At 43.2% G+C, this 15,165-nt stretch overlaps 1 pseudogene; it reads left to right on the top strand.

Annotated features, from left to right (window-relative positions):
* Positions 1-4,436: 4,436 nt before the first annotated feature.
* On the top strand, positions 4,437-10,917 carry LOC120029129 (annotated as a pseudogene).
* The last annotated feature ends 4,248 nt before the right edge of the window (positions 10,918-15,165 follow it).

The following is a 15,165-nucleotide window of genomic DNA, read 5'->3' as shown; positions in this document are numbered from 1 at the left end:
ATAACAACACATCTAAGAAACCTGGGGAGTGTTTAGTGCTCTGATGGGTTACCAGGTCTGGTCACAGGTTAGCTAAACATTAACCCTAGGAGACCTAGTGTTATGGTGGAGGAAGAAGGAGTTACCATCTCGAATGCTGACAAAACAGAGGAATCTTAACGTCCCAATGTGCTGTGTCCCGTGCACCTCCACACAACCTCAGGCAGCCAGGAGAACGTCCAGGCACAAGGACAGACAGAAGCCATGAGGTACACCACAGGTAAAAGTCTGTTTTTCTACGTCTAGTCACAACACGGACAAGAGAATATAATGTATATACGTTTTGGCCCAAAGCCTTTTCTCAAGACCAGTCTCCATTGTTAAGACACAGACGTGCTTCTAGGCTGGTCTTGCTTCAGAAATCGAATGAGTGCATAAGAGATTTATATATTCAAATAGCATTTTACGTTACAATATAGGTATATATAGATTATAGGTATATTCTGACATGCATTCTCTCTTTGAGTCAGTGTGAGTGTGTTCTAAAGTGTGTTTAATTATTAGTGATTAAAATGTAGCCTTCTGTGTTATGTGACAGTGCTGGAAATGAATGTCTCTACCTTTTACGAAGTAACAAGTTTGATTTTAAAATGAAAATGACTGGATTATACATTTGAGCGTTTTTTTGGATGAATAATGAATTCTGAACCGCTAACCCCATCAGCATACATGAATATGCTAGCCTACATTGACTGCTATATCCAAAATAAACATGTTGATAGTCAACATACAACATGGGCAGTCCTTGCTAGGTCTACCGAAAATAGAGAATGAAAAAAGGCAGCATTCCTTTAGTAAAACGCCCTGTGATAAAAGCTGTCCGGTCCCTCCACAGCTAGAACAATGACAGTCAGCAGATAGCTGGGAACATGACACTGCAGATATCACCACTAACAACCTGGCAGACTGCACAGACCTCTCCTTGCCAAGAGATTGAATGTAGGTATGTGTTGTCAGTGTGTGTGTGTGTGTGTATGGTGTGTGCAACAGTCGAGCAGGAAGGGAAGGGATGAATGATGCATACAAGTGAGAAATGCTTGTATAAGGGCTGACATGCTGTGGCGTGTGTGTGTGAGTATCCTCCTCCTTCTAATAATAGTCACTAAGCCAGGTTAGGATATTCATGATGAAAGATGGAGCCAAATCTTCAAATGACATTACAGTAATAAGTAATGAATGGACTTGACTGTGCCTATCAAATGCTATATTGGGACACGGGTCCCTCACATGAAATCTTTGAGCTAATGATCCCCTGTGACTGCCCAGTGATGCTCATGCATCCGGACAGGGCCGTGGGAACATACAGTGCCTTCAGAAAGTATTCAAACCCTATGACTTTTTCCATATTTTGTTGTGTTACAGCCTGAATTCATAATAGATTAAATATATTTTTTTTCGCACCCATCTACACACAATACCTCATAATGACAGAGTTAAAACATGTTTTTTAAATTATTTTCACAATTTTTGAAAATAAAATAGAGAAATATCTAATTTACACCCCTAAGTCAATACTTTGTAAAAACCCCTTTGGAGTGATTACATCTGTGAGTCTTTCTAGGTAAGTCTAGAAGAGCTTTCCACACCTGGATTGTGCAACATTTGCACATGATTATTTTCAAAATTCTTCAAGCTCTGTCAAATTGGTTGTTGATCATTGCTAGACAACCATTTTCAGGTCTTGCCATAGATTTTCAAGTAGATTTAAGTCAAAACTGTAACTCGGCCACTCAAAACATTCACCGTCTTCTTGGTAAGCAATTTCAGTGTAGATTTTGTAGCCTTGTGTTTTTGTTAGGAATTTTGTTAATAAATAATTAAAACAATTTCTAGCTTTAGATAAAACTATAACTAATTGAACTCTGCACGCCTGGTGAAAAGAGATTTGTGTTGTGGGTTATAAAATAAGCAGAAAGGGTCGTTAAACTATGGTTGAACTGACCCAACTTAGCCCTGAGGTGTTTAGATAAGGCTGTGGGTAACTTTTTAGGTCTTCCATTATCTTGAGTTGTCTGCTAAAGTGGTAATAAATTATAGTGAGCCTTCAGGAGGATAGATTATATTGTGTGTCATGTGCGTGCTCCGAGAATAAATTCTATTATCTAATTTTAATAAGACTGTATCCTGTCTATTTTATGTTAATAAGTATCTTACAAATTCTTATAAATAGACAGATTGAATTTAATTAATGAGTACATTAGAGGAATAATTTAATTCCACTAACAGTTTTAGGTTATTGTCCTGCTGAAAGGTGAATACAACTCCCAGTGTCTGGTGGAAAGCTGACTTAACCAGGTTTTCCTCTAGGATTTTGCTTGATGGTTGTACAGTCATAACAAATAAAACTGAAGGACCTCGGCATTACTCTGTACCCTGATCTCTCTTTTGACGAACATATCAAGACTATTTCAAGGATAGCTTTTTTCCATCTACGTAACATTGCAAAAATGTGAAACTTTCTGACCTTACAAATAATCGTATGTGTGGGGTACAGAGATGAGGTAGTCATTCAAAAATCATGTTAAACACTATTATTGCATGCAACATATTATTTGACTTGTTAAGCAACTATTCACTCCTAAACCTATTTAGGTTTGCCATATCAAAGGGGTGAATACTTATTGACTTAAGACATTTCAGCTTTTCACCTTTTGTTAATTTGTAAAAATGTCCAAAAAAAGTTATTCCACTTTGACATTAGTCGTGGCCAAAAGTTTTGAGAATGACACAAATATTAGTTTCCACAACGTTTGCTGCTTCAGTGTCTTTAGATATTTTTGTCAGATGTTACTATGGAATGCTGAAGTATAATTACAAGCATTTCATAAGTGTCAAATGCTTTTATTGACAATTACATGAAGTTGATGCAAAGAGTCAATATTTGCAGTGTTGACCCTTCTTTTTCAAGACCTCTGCAATCCGCCCTGGCATGCTGTCAATTAACTTCTGGGCCACATCCTGACTGATGGTAGCCCATTCTTGCATAATCAATGCTTGGAGTTTGTCAGAATTTGTGGGGTTTTGTTTGTCCACCCGCCTCTTGAGGATTGACCACAAGTTCTCAATGGGATTAAGGTCTGGGGAGTTTCCTGGCCATGGACCCAAAATATCGATGTTTTGTTCCCCGAGCCACTTAGTTATCACTTTTGCCTTATGGCAAGGTGCTCCATCATGCTGGAAAAGGCATTGTTCATCACCAAACTGTTCCTGGATGGTTGGGAGAAGTTGCTCTCGGAGGATGTGTTGGTACCATTCTTTATTCATGGCTGTGTTCTTAGGCAAAATTGTGAGAGAGCCCACTCCCTTGGCTGAGAAGCAACCCCACACATGAATGGTCTCAGGATGCTTTACTGTTGGCATGACACAGGACTGATGGTAGCGCTCACTTTGTCTTCTCCGGACAAACTTTTTTCCAGATGCCCCAAACAATTGGAAAGGGGATTCATCAGAGAAAATGACTCTACCCCAGTCCTCAGCAGTCCAATCCCTGTACCTTTTGCAGAATATCAGTCTGTCCCTGATGTTTTTCCTGGAGAGAAGTGGCTTCTTTGCTGACCTTCTTGACACCAGGCCATCCTCCAAAAGTCTTCGCCTCACTGTGTGTGCAGATGCACTCACACCTGCCTGCTGCCATTCCTGAGCAAGCTCTGTACTGGTGGTGCCCCGATCCCACAGCTGAATCAACTTTAGTAGATGGTCCTGGCGCTTGCTGGACTTTCTTGGGCGCCCTGTAGCCTTCTTCACAACAATTGAACTGCTGTCCTTGAAGTTCTTGATGATCCGATAAATGCTTGATTTAGGTGCAATCTTACTGGCAGCAATATCCTTGCCTGTGAAGCCCTTTTTGTGCAAAGCAATGATGACGGCACTTGTTTCCTTGCAGGTAACCATGACTGACAGAGGAAGAACAATGATTCCAAGCACCACCCTCCTTTTGAAGCTTCCAGTCTGTTATTCGAACTCAATCAGCATGACAGAGTGATCTCCAGCCTTGTCGTCGTCAACACTCACACCTGTGTTGAGGGAATCACTGACATGATGTCAGCTGGTTCTTTTGTGGCAGGGCTGAAATGCAGTGGAAATCTTTTTGGGGGATTCAGTTCATTTGCATGGCAAAGAGGGACTTTGCAATTAATTGCAATTCATCTGATCACTCTTCATAACATTCTGGAGTATATGCAAATTGCCATCATACAAACTGAGGCAGCAGACTTTGTGAAAATTAATATTTTTGTCATTCTCAAAACTTTTGGCCACAACTGTATGGGGTAATGTAAGTAGGCCAGTGACATTTTTTATTTATTTAATCCATTTTAAATTTAGGCTGTAACACAACAAAATGTGGAAAAAGTCAAGGGGTGTGAGTACTTTCTGAAGGCACTGCATCTCAGTTGAAGATGAGTAACCTGGATGTTTGGATTAAGGACATACAGGTAATTCCTGGAATCATTACTGCAGAGAAAATAAACTTGAGTGATTTTTGGCACTATCTTTTTTCTGTCATTCTAGGTCTTGAGGATGCAATGGAATTTCCACGGTAAGAGGAGTGATCATAGTTTTTTTGTTTTGATGGCTACAAATTGGACTAGAGACAACGTGCATTATACAAAATGGGACATTAGCGAATTTGTCATTATTACACATTTTGGGCATCCTTAATGCCACTTCATGTTTCAACTTTGACTTTTTAATTTTCCTCACTCGAAGATTCACCTTCAATCCGAAAGAGGGGATCGACAATCCAGCTTTAGTCATCTTGGAGGACCCTGGTAAGGTTTGAGAACGAACAGATCCAAAATGATCCATCATTTTCCAATGCATGGAAGATGGTCTGATTAACATTACTTCATCAATCATATAATCAAGATAAGCCTGACTTCTTTAGGTGTCCACGCACAATGCCCATCCTATGTCAATGGCAGTGTTTTGTCTTGCCAGACCCGAGTCCGGTACCCCACCTGTGCCAGATAAAGTGCAAGGAGGCCCAGAGTTTTGGCTTCCATCTGCGTATGGAGAGGAGCTGCTTTTTAACTCTGCTTTGTTGAGAAAGAGCTCATAAGTAAGCATTTCACGGTAAAGTCTACACCTTTTGTATTCGGCGCATGTGACAAATAACATTTGATTTGATTACCGACGAGAGGATCTCAGTGAAGGTGTTTGATTGTGTCTGTTTGTATCTCTCCAGGTCAGAAGGGTCGATATATGTTGAGCACAGTAAGTGAGGGCCCTGCAGAGGGTAGGGGTGCGTAGTGGAGATAGACGGGTGTAGATCAACGGTGCCATGGTATCAACGCTCACCCATTCAGCTATCAGTAAAATGGTAAGCATACAGGCCCTCCTTCTCAGAACTGCTCTTGGCAGATGTGTGTGTCTCTGTATGCGTCGTAGTATGTCTGTGTGTGTGCACGAGCAAGCATGTTCCTCACTTCTCCCTCACGTTTAGCTATTTGTACTGCTCAGGCGAAGAAATGTAGCATCTATGTGACCGTCCTAGTCATCAACAGAGAAAGTGAAGCGAGCTACATCCGGCGAAAACTGCCCATCTTGCCTATCATGGCTGGCTCTCACAATCTGCCACACACAGATGGATACGGCTTCCTATTACGACAAGAGAGGTGGTCATCAGGGGGTCGTAATGGTGAGAATGATGCACACATCAGGTGATCATATATATATATATTTTTTTTTTGAAACTTCCATTTGTTGCATGCATGACCATGTTACAAGCACCTACTATGACCACCGTATAATTTCTTATTGTCATATCTGAATGATCCTGACTAAATAACAGCCCTTTTAAGTCCGTGGAAAATGTGCTGAATAGACAGACATACTCTACACGCTACAAACCTTGTAATAGGACATTAGAACGACTCATACATGCTTATAACAAATAATAAGCATTATATCTGCTGGCTGATCTACATTTGTTGCTGTCGATTCCAGCTCACCTACTCCGTGAGGTGGATGTGGGGAGTCCAGCAGAAAAGGCTGGTATGCAGGATGGAGACTTGCTGCTGGCAGTCAATGGGCAGCCTTCAGAGTCTATGGAGCATGATAATATTGTCAGGAAAGTGAGGAAGAGTGGCAAGCGGGTTAGCCTCACCACCATACACGGAAGAGACTTCTACACGCAGGTGTGTAAGCGGACGGAGGCCATGTGCAGTCTGGAGAATAGGAGTTAAGCGAGTTCTGGTGTTAGAATATTGATTGTTTAGGAATTGTGTCAACTAAAAATACCTTCCCGGTCAAAAACACAGTCTATTCTGTTTCCTACCGCAGTTGGGTCTATCTCCCCTGCTATTCCATGAGGACAGTCTGCCAAAAGGAGAGGGGACGAGGAAGACACTGTCCCCTTGCACTGAGATTCAGGATGGGCTGAGTAAAAACGAGCATGGCTCACTTCCCTGTCCAAGACTCTGTGTCCTCGAGAGAAGAATCAGGCTTTGGGTTTAATCTGGGTTGTGTTCAACATGAGCCAGGAACTTTCATAGGGCAGGTATTCCTTCGAACATCAACAACATAACACCCTGGTCATCTATCTCTCTCTCTCTCATTTATTTGTTGTAATCTCTATCATTATGTTTCCTGACATAAACAGGCAATTTGAAAAATTCCCAATCAAAGTTGTAGTAATGAGTAACAGCTTTCATCAATCAAAAGTTCCCGATATTGATCTGCTGTGTTTCCCACAAGCATCGTTATAATGACCGAGGGCAGGTGTTAAGATGTTTTCTATGAGAAATGAGTGGCACGGTTATGACTGCAGTTCTCTTTTGTCCTGCAGGTGGTGGTAAAGGGCTTAGGACGTAGGGCTGGACTGAGGGAAGGGGATGTAGTTGTGGAGGTGAATGGCCAGAATGTGGAGAATGAGTACCTTGAGGACGTTGTGACGCTGATAAAGAAGAGCGCGACGTCTTTGAAATGACTGGTTGTGGAGAGGTCAGAGTATGAGAGACTCAGAGTGGGCTTCCAATCACTCCTGGGGTCATACTCCGCAGAACTCAGGTGAGGAACACTCACATGTACTCATGCACATAGACACACGAAGACAGATACAAATATTAATACAGAAACTACAGATCAATAATACTTAATAATCGAATGCGTTGCAGGTTTTAGAGAAAACAAATGATGCTTTCTTGAGATGGAATGCTGAGAAGTGACCAAAGTCATTATGAAGACAACATCTCACCTAACAGAGGAGGACCTGGCACTAGCACAGCATCAACTGTGCTTCTACACCTGCATTGCTTGCTGTTTGGGGTTTTAGGCTGGGTTTCTGTACAGAACTTTGAGATATCAGCTGATGTAAGAAGGGCTTTATAAATACATTTGATTTGATCAACAACAACATAGCTGCAATCATTCATTCATGTGCCAATGATAACACTGCAAAACAACACATGATGAAATAAATGAAGCTGTTCCCTCTACTTCTGAATGCAACCTGAAAGAGAAGGGCTGAACTAGATGTCTATATTTTGACCAGACCCATAGGGCTCTGGTCAAAAGTATTGCACTACGTAGGGAAAAGGGTGCCATTTGGGGCATAGCCATGGTGAGTCTGAGGATTTAATCCCTTCTCTACACATCTCCCACGTCTTATTTTCGAGGACTATTACCGATAGAGCTATGCTAAGGACCTGCTTCTTGCGAAATGGGATTTGCAGAGTAGATTGCACACCGTTTAAATGATTGATATCACTTGTGTGAGAAAGGGATAATGAAGTTTAGGTTTATTCTAAGGTGAAAATAAGATGGGAAAAACAATAGTGGGGCTCAGTTGAGAATCTATGATCATTATTGTATGTGATGATTCAAGGAGGTGTACAAAGTTTAAAGATCTATCATTAAGTACTTGACATACAGCCATACAATTGCATAAAACTAGCTCAATGTACAGTACACTACATGACCAAAAGTATGTGGACACCACTTCAAATGAGTGGATTTGGCTATTTCAGCCACATCCGGTGCTGACAGGTGTACACAATCGAGCACACCGCCATGCAATCTCCATAGACAAACATTGGATGTAGAATGGCCCATACTGAAGAGTTCAGTGACTTTCAATGTGGCACTGTCATAGGATGCCACCTTTCCAAGAAGTCAGTTCGTAACATTTCTGCCCAGCAATGTTACATCTAGTGAAAAGCCTTCCCAGAAGAGTGGAGGCTTTTATAGCAGCAAAGGGGGGACCAACTCCATATTAATGCCCATGATTTTGGAATGAGATGTTTGACGAGCAGGTGTCCATATACTTTTGGTCATGTTGCGTATATAAGAAAAATAACACGATTAAGAGAAACATATTCATGAAAACATTTCACTTTGAACAACTACACCATCTAGTGACCGTTTAAAATCCTGAATAATGGAAATGGGTGGATGTTCAGTGTTACATTGAACATACTGTACATATTGCACTGTATACAACTTCTGCTATTATAGTGGCCCTTAGTCTGTGGAAAAGTTGCATAAAACTGCTATTCAATGCATAGAGCTGGCCATGCTCCTTCAGTGAGTTGCTGATGAACATAAATGAAGGTAAGTTGTAATGTAGTAAAGACAAAGTAATGACACATGGAAACAGAAATAATGTCAATGATAGTTTTTATTTGACGCTACTTTGAAATACCTATTTTCCAGAGGGAAGAAGAAGAAAAAAAAAAAACACAGAAACTAATTTAAGCCAATGTTGGAGAAACTGAAAAAGGAACTTCCCTGATCGTGTTTAGAAACAATCGGGCAAGCTCCTGGAAATACATATATCATTAACAATAACTCAACTAGTTACACTGAAATGTATTTAAAAAAACGATTTAAAGCCAAACCTACAATAATCAGACTTATGAACTAGTACTTATTAAATCAGGGCTGGTCTTTGTTCGAGCCCAGTCTAGCATGCACGTTTCTACTAATAAGATAATTAGTAGAATCAGGTGTGGTAGAATGCAGCTTGAACAAGAACTCACACTTTTTTTTTTGTGTATTTTTTACCCCTTTTTTTCTCTCCAATTGGTAGTTACAGTATCGTCTCATCGCTGCAACTCCCGTACGGACTCGGGAGAGGCGAAGGTCAAGAGCCGTGGTCCTCCGAAACACAACCCAACGAAGCAGCACTGCTTCTTGACACAATGCCCACTTAACCCGGAAGCCAGCCAGCCGCACCAATGTGTCGGAGGAAACGCCGTACACCTGGCAACCGTGTCAGCGTGCACTGCGCCCGGCCCGCCACAGGAGTCGCTAGTGCGCGATGGGACAAGGACATCCCTGCCGGCCAAACCCTCTGTCACGATCGTCTTGATAAGAGAGATTGGACCAAGGCGCAGCGTGTGAGAAATACATCTTCCTTTTAATATTGATGACGAAGACGTAACACGAAAAAAAACACTCTTACAAAAAAAACTAACAAAACAAACAAACGACCGTGAAGCTATGAACGTAGTGCACACACAGGCTACAAACGTATAACATAGACAATTACCCACAAAAAAGCTAAAGCCTATGGTTGCCTTAAATATGGCTCCCAATCAGAGACAACAATAACCAGCTGTCTCTAATTGAGACCCAATTCAGGCAACCATAGACTTTCCTAGACACCTACACTGAACACTAAACCATCTCCTCTACTAAACCCCCTAAACCATACAACACCCACAAAAAACACACAAACTTCCCCATGTCACACCCTGACCTAACTAAAATAATAATGAAAACAAAGATAACTAAGGCCAGGGTGTGACACCCTCCCTTTACCCGGACGACGCTGGGCCAATTGTGTGCCGCCCCATGGGTCTCCCGGTCGCGGCTGGCTGCGACAGGGCCTGGACTCTAACCCAGAATCTCTAGTTGCACAGCTAGCACTGCCTTAGACCACTGCGCCACTCGGGATGTGACAAGAACTCACCCCTGATACAAAATACTAACAAATCCCAAACTGCTGGGAAACACCCATAAGAAGATGAGTCTTTAAGTACAAAACAATTATTGGATTTATGCTGATGGTCCACTCTATAAGGGCCGCCAAATGAGCAGCAACGCTCCTCTGAGTGTAAATTCTGTGGATTTGGAAACTAGAAGTGCTCCTGAGTAGAATGTGCCACTCTTTTACTGTGACACAACGTGCAGGTAATTTTGTATCGTGCTAGAACGAATCAGTTGACGGGCCTTTGATTTCCACCATAGGCAGGCTGGTTTTTCACGGGACCTCCTATGTGTGCCCACGCATGCGCGTTCAAGTTCTAAAATGTATGTTATTGTCACTCCTGCTCCCTCCGGCTCTCGACGTTGGCGGTCTACTAACTAGCGGTCCTGGCAAACCACATTGCGCGCACCTCGCAACCATCATTGCGCACACCCACCCCTCATCGTTAAGCACACCTGGACTTCATCACCACACTGATTACTCTCCCTTCATATAGCCCTCTGTAGCCTCAGTCATCAGGCAGTATTGGTTTCGATTACATTCAGTAAGCGTCTCCTGTTTTGTATTTTCGTCTTTATTATTATTAAACCTTCTGCAACTGCTTCCTGAATCTGTGTATACATTACCGAATATTGCTTCAGAAAATATGGAAGCAGCAGACGATTACAACATCTTCCAGACGGTCGAGGAACAGGGTCATCTACTCCACCAACACCACGACCAGCTGGCTCTACTGGGTACGACCATGAAGGAGGTCATATAACGTTCTTCACACCACCAGCGAGGTTGTCCATACCTCTGACGGAGGGTCTCCTACCACGGGTCGTCACAGTGAGCCAGTCCCCCAGCCATCCGCCCAGGTCAGCGATGCACGACTGTCCCTTCTGGAGAAGTATGATGGCACTCCATCGGAATGCCGTGGCTTCCTCCTCCAGTGGATGGAATGAGCTGGCGCTCCGCGTAAGTATTCCATTATCATCGTTTTCCGCCAAACTCTTTTTGGTTCCCATTTCGCTGGCTCTCCCTCAAGTGTTTTCTCTACAGTTCTAGTGGACTCCGGTGCCGCAGGGAACTTTTTCGACCAGGCCCTCGCCTCCTCCCTGAACTTAACTGCATACCCGCTCTCCTCTCCTTTTCCTGTCCAAGCCCTGGATATGCGACCATTGGGATCCGGCACAATTACGCACATCACAGCACCACTTACCCTCACTGTGGGACCCAAGCACCAGCCTTCCCTTCGTTATCACCACACCCGTACACAGTCCTCCTTGGACTCGTGCCTCCAACTTCATAACCCCACCATCTCCTGGTCAAAGATGAGAATCACCGCCTGGTGACCAGGATGCAGGAGAACCTGCCTTTCCAGACCCTGTGGTTCCATGTCGGTAGAGGGTCATGTGAGTGTCCTCCCTTATCGTTGGTCCCATGTTTTGGGACGAAGATGTGGACATCTGCCAGGCTCTTGAGGGAACCCGCACCTGCCCTCCAGAGCACATCTATGTCCTTACGGGGGTGAGAGATCGGCTGTTGACCTGGGCACACACATCCCTCGCCGCTGGACATCCAGGTATCACCCGCACCGTCCAATCCCTCTCTGCTAAATACTGGTGGCCCACCTTGGCGCAGGACGTCGCCCATTATGTCAACTCATGTTTGGTATGTACTCAATCCAAATCTCCCCGGCACGCCCCAGCAGGGAAACTACTTCCTGTGCCTCAGCAGCCTTGGTCACATCTGTTCATTTACCACTATTCTGGTTGTTGACCGACTCTCTAAAGCCTGCTGTTTTATCCCTCTCTCTGGTCTACCTACCGCTCTCCAGGTCATTGAGGCACTATTCCAGCAGGTCTTCCGTCCCTATGGCCTTCCGGAGGACATTGTTTCTGACCGTGGTACCCAATTCACGTCGCGGGTCTGGAAAGCCTTTATGGAGAAGCTGGGGGGCCACGGGCAGCCTCACATCTGGGTACCGGCCTTAGTCTAACAGGCAGGTGGAGAGGACCAACCAGGAGCTGGGGAGGTTCCTAAGGAGTCCGCCCTCTGAAGGATCAGCGGACCGCCACCGCAGTGAGGCTCCCGTGTTCCATTCTGGTGATCACGTCTGGCTCTCCACCAGGAACCTCCCGCTCTTCCTGCCCTGCCAGAAGCTGAACCCCCGGTTTGTGGGACCCATGAGGGTCAATGAAGTAACCTATCGTTTAGAACTCCCCACCAACTACCGGATTTCACCCTCCTTTCATGTTTCCCTCAGGCCGGTGGTTCCTGATCCCCTCATCCCAACATCATCCGGGTTTCCATCTCCGCCGTCCGTTTGATTTCTCAATCATTGTCATGTGTTTAATCATTAAAAAAATTGAAAATAATACAAAGTTAAAATTCAACCAAGGCTAGAGCACCAGCCTCTGCCATATGAACACATTGCCATGCTATGTTGTCTTAGGTCTCTTTTTATGTTGTGTTATCTCTTGTCCTTTTATTTTTAATCCCTGTCCCCGCAGGAGGCCTTTTGGAAGGCCGTCATTGTAAATAAGGAATTTGTTCTTAACTGACTAGTTAAATAAAAATGTATACACTGTGGCCTAGTGGAGCTAAAGGAGTGAGTGCATAGAACTCCCAGAGATCCTGCCTATAGGCCAATGCACCATGTCAACTAAGTAAAATGCATAGGGCTAAAGCTGACAAATAAACAGTCAAATATCCTGATGCAAATTCAGGTTCTTTCGATCCCATTCATCTCTCTACTCTGCCTGTCTGCCTCCCTTTCTATCTATCTTGACTTGAGCTATTGCTATAATGAAACATTGTATCAAATCGTCCAAGCCATTCCATATCTTCGCCACACACCCCTCCCCGTCTTCTTGTTGCAACATTTCAAATTATACTCAAGACACATTACCTTCCCACACATTTTAGACGCTTTTCACTAACGCACGCTGCCCAAATAGGCCTACGCCATTCAAAAAAATAAAAAAAAAGCTACTGATCCTCTGTGACTAAGTCATGCTTTCTGGTGAAGTACTTTGAATGTTTTATTTAGACAGGAGTAATTATATAATTTTGGCAAAACATCAATTTACTTTAGGGGAAGACCGCATCCTTATCAGTGCACTGTGCACCCGCTAACTTTCCTTTCCAATTCGCAAGAGGCTGAAACGAGAGATCTGTAATGACAAGATGCTTATATCTCCATCCTAACAATAGCTGTCCCAAATGTGGGAAGGCAGGCGACAAGTTTAGGTCTGTATATTATGCCCATACAAACGCATTGGGCGTATTCTGGACAGATTTTGGCGAGACTGAGCTCTCTCGCTTCGCCTCTTCCTCGTTGCTAAAACTCTCTTACGGTAGAAAGCATCCGATGAGCGAAACGGCGCCCTTCTTCTTCTTATGAGGTTTAACGGTGGTTGGCATCCAATTTGTTGCATTACCGCCACCCTCTAGACTGGAGTACAACTCCTTTATTCTTTGCTTGAAAAATAAAAACGTACTAAATAAAATACCATACCATCTAACACTACACTCACTAATTTCAAAATGATATACAATAAAATTAACACCACCTAACTCCACGATTTAAATGTATTTATTCCTACCTCATGCCATCATCCTGAAAGGATGGGACATAACCACTTATTTTATTTTTTTAAACACACCCTGTAACTCTTCTGATGTCAAGTCTCACACACCCAAATACCTCTGCCACCACAACCTCAATTTTCTGAGAATCCTGATCCATCCCTGCAGTACAGTTGATAACCATTGCTATAAATGCTAAAAATCCAATCTTACTGAAACATATCATTTTTTGGCCTATCCCTCTGTACTGGTATATCTCTACTACTCTCACCACTCCTCCCCCTTCACCCATCGTCCTCTACTTTCTCCACTGCCTCAGCATATGATAACTTCTGTACTACTCTAACCCTGGAAACCTCAACTTGCCTCTCTCACACGGGACATGTCTGATCCCCAGCTCCATGGGCACCCTTACAATTAACACATTCCACTATTTTCCCCAATACTACACATTCCTTTGTCTCGTGCCCTTCTGCACATTTCTCACATTGTACCCTCCCTCCTACACACTGCTGCCACATGACCATAAGCTTGACATATGTAACATCGTAATGTATTCGGCTCATACATGATAACTTATATATCCTAACTTCACTTTGTCGGGCAAAGACTCAACTTCAAAACTCAAAAGAACAGACAATGACACTTCTGTTTCCCCACTCTCGCCACCCTGTCTGCGTCGCATCAAACGACGAGCATCACAAACACCGGGAACCTTTCCCCTCAACTGGTCAACTTTTATATTCACTGCTACCCCAGTTATCACTCCTTTCATTGGTGCGCTTTTCTTGAGCGCGAAACAATTCACTTTTCTTTCCCCCATTCGTTTAACGCCGAGCGCCTTCTCCCTCTGCCCAACAGAAACCCAAACAATTATTACTAGACCACTTCTGGTTACCCTCACCGATTCCACACGACCCAACTATTTTTTCACCCACCGTGAAACCACAAATGGATCAGCCAAAAGGCAAGAGTACACTTTTTCCATAAACTTCACTCCTACTGTCACAGACTCTTCTTTTTTCTGATCCTTGGTGCATACCTCGGTCTCTGATAATTTCACCGCACCTACCACCTCCGATACTTCACCCTCATCCACTTCCATTTCTCCTTCTGTCCAAAACAGCGCCCCTCTCAAATCTTACTATACGTAGTCCATGTATCTGACGCTGTTTTGGCCAGAAATAGTATGACATGTCATACTCTTTTGGTCCAGACAGAATAAGATACATGGTCTACACATACTGGTACAAAGGGGCGCCGTTTCGCGACCAATAAAATATGTGTATGCGTCCAATAAATAATATGATTTGATTCTTCTTTCTGTCGGCGCTCGTCTTGGTCAAATAAATGATAAATATTTCAATATTTGATTTGGACCGACAAGGAGGTACGCTAGGGCGGGCCAGGCCCTCTAATTCCATAACGCCTGCCCTGCACACACAAAAAACATTGTTGAACATTTAAGCTTGACATTTTTTTACAAATAAATTACATAATATCTTATATAAAACTTTTTAATTATTATTTGTATGATACGAGTATAAAATATATCGATACTTGTTCAAATGATCCATAATTTTAGCACTAATTATTTATTTACAAAGTATACAGGGTGG

The sequence above is a fragment of the Salvelinus namaycush genome, chromosome 34, assembly GCF_016432855.1.
Source record: "Salvelinus namaycush isolate Seneca chromosome 34, SaNama_1.0, whole genome shotgun sequence".
Classification (NCBI taxonomy): Eukaryota; Metazoa; Chordata; class Actinopteri; order Salmoniformes; family Salmonidae; genus Salvelinus; species Salvelinus namaycush.
The sequence above is the reverse complement of the archived record's forward strand: the minus strand, read 5'-3'. Positions and strand labels throughout refer to the sequence as shown.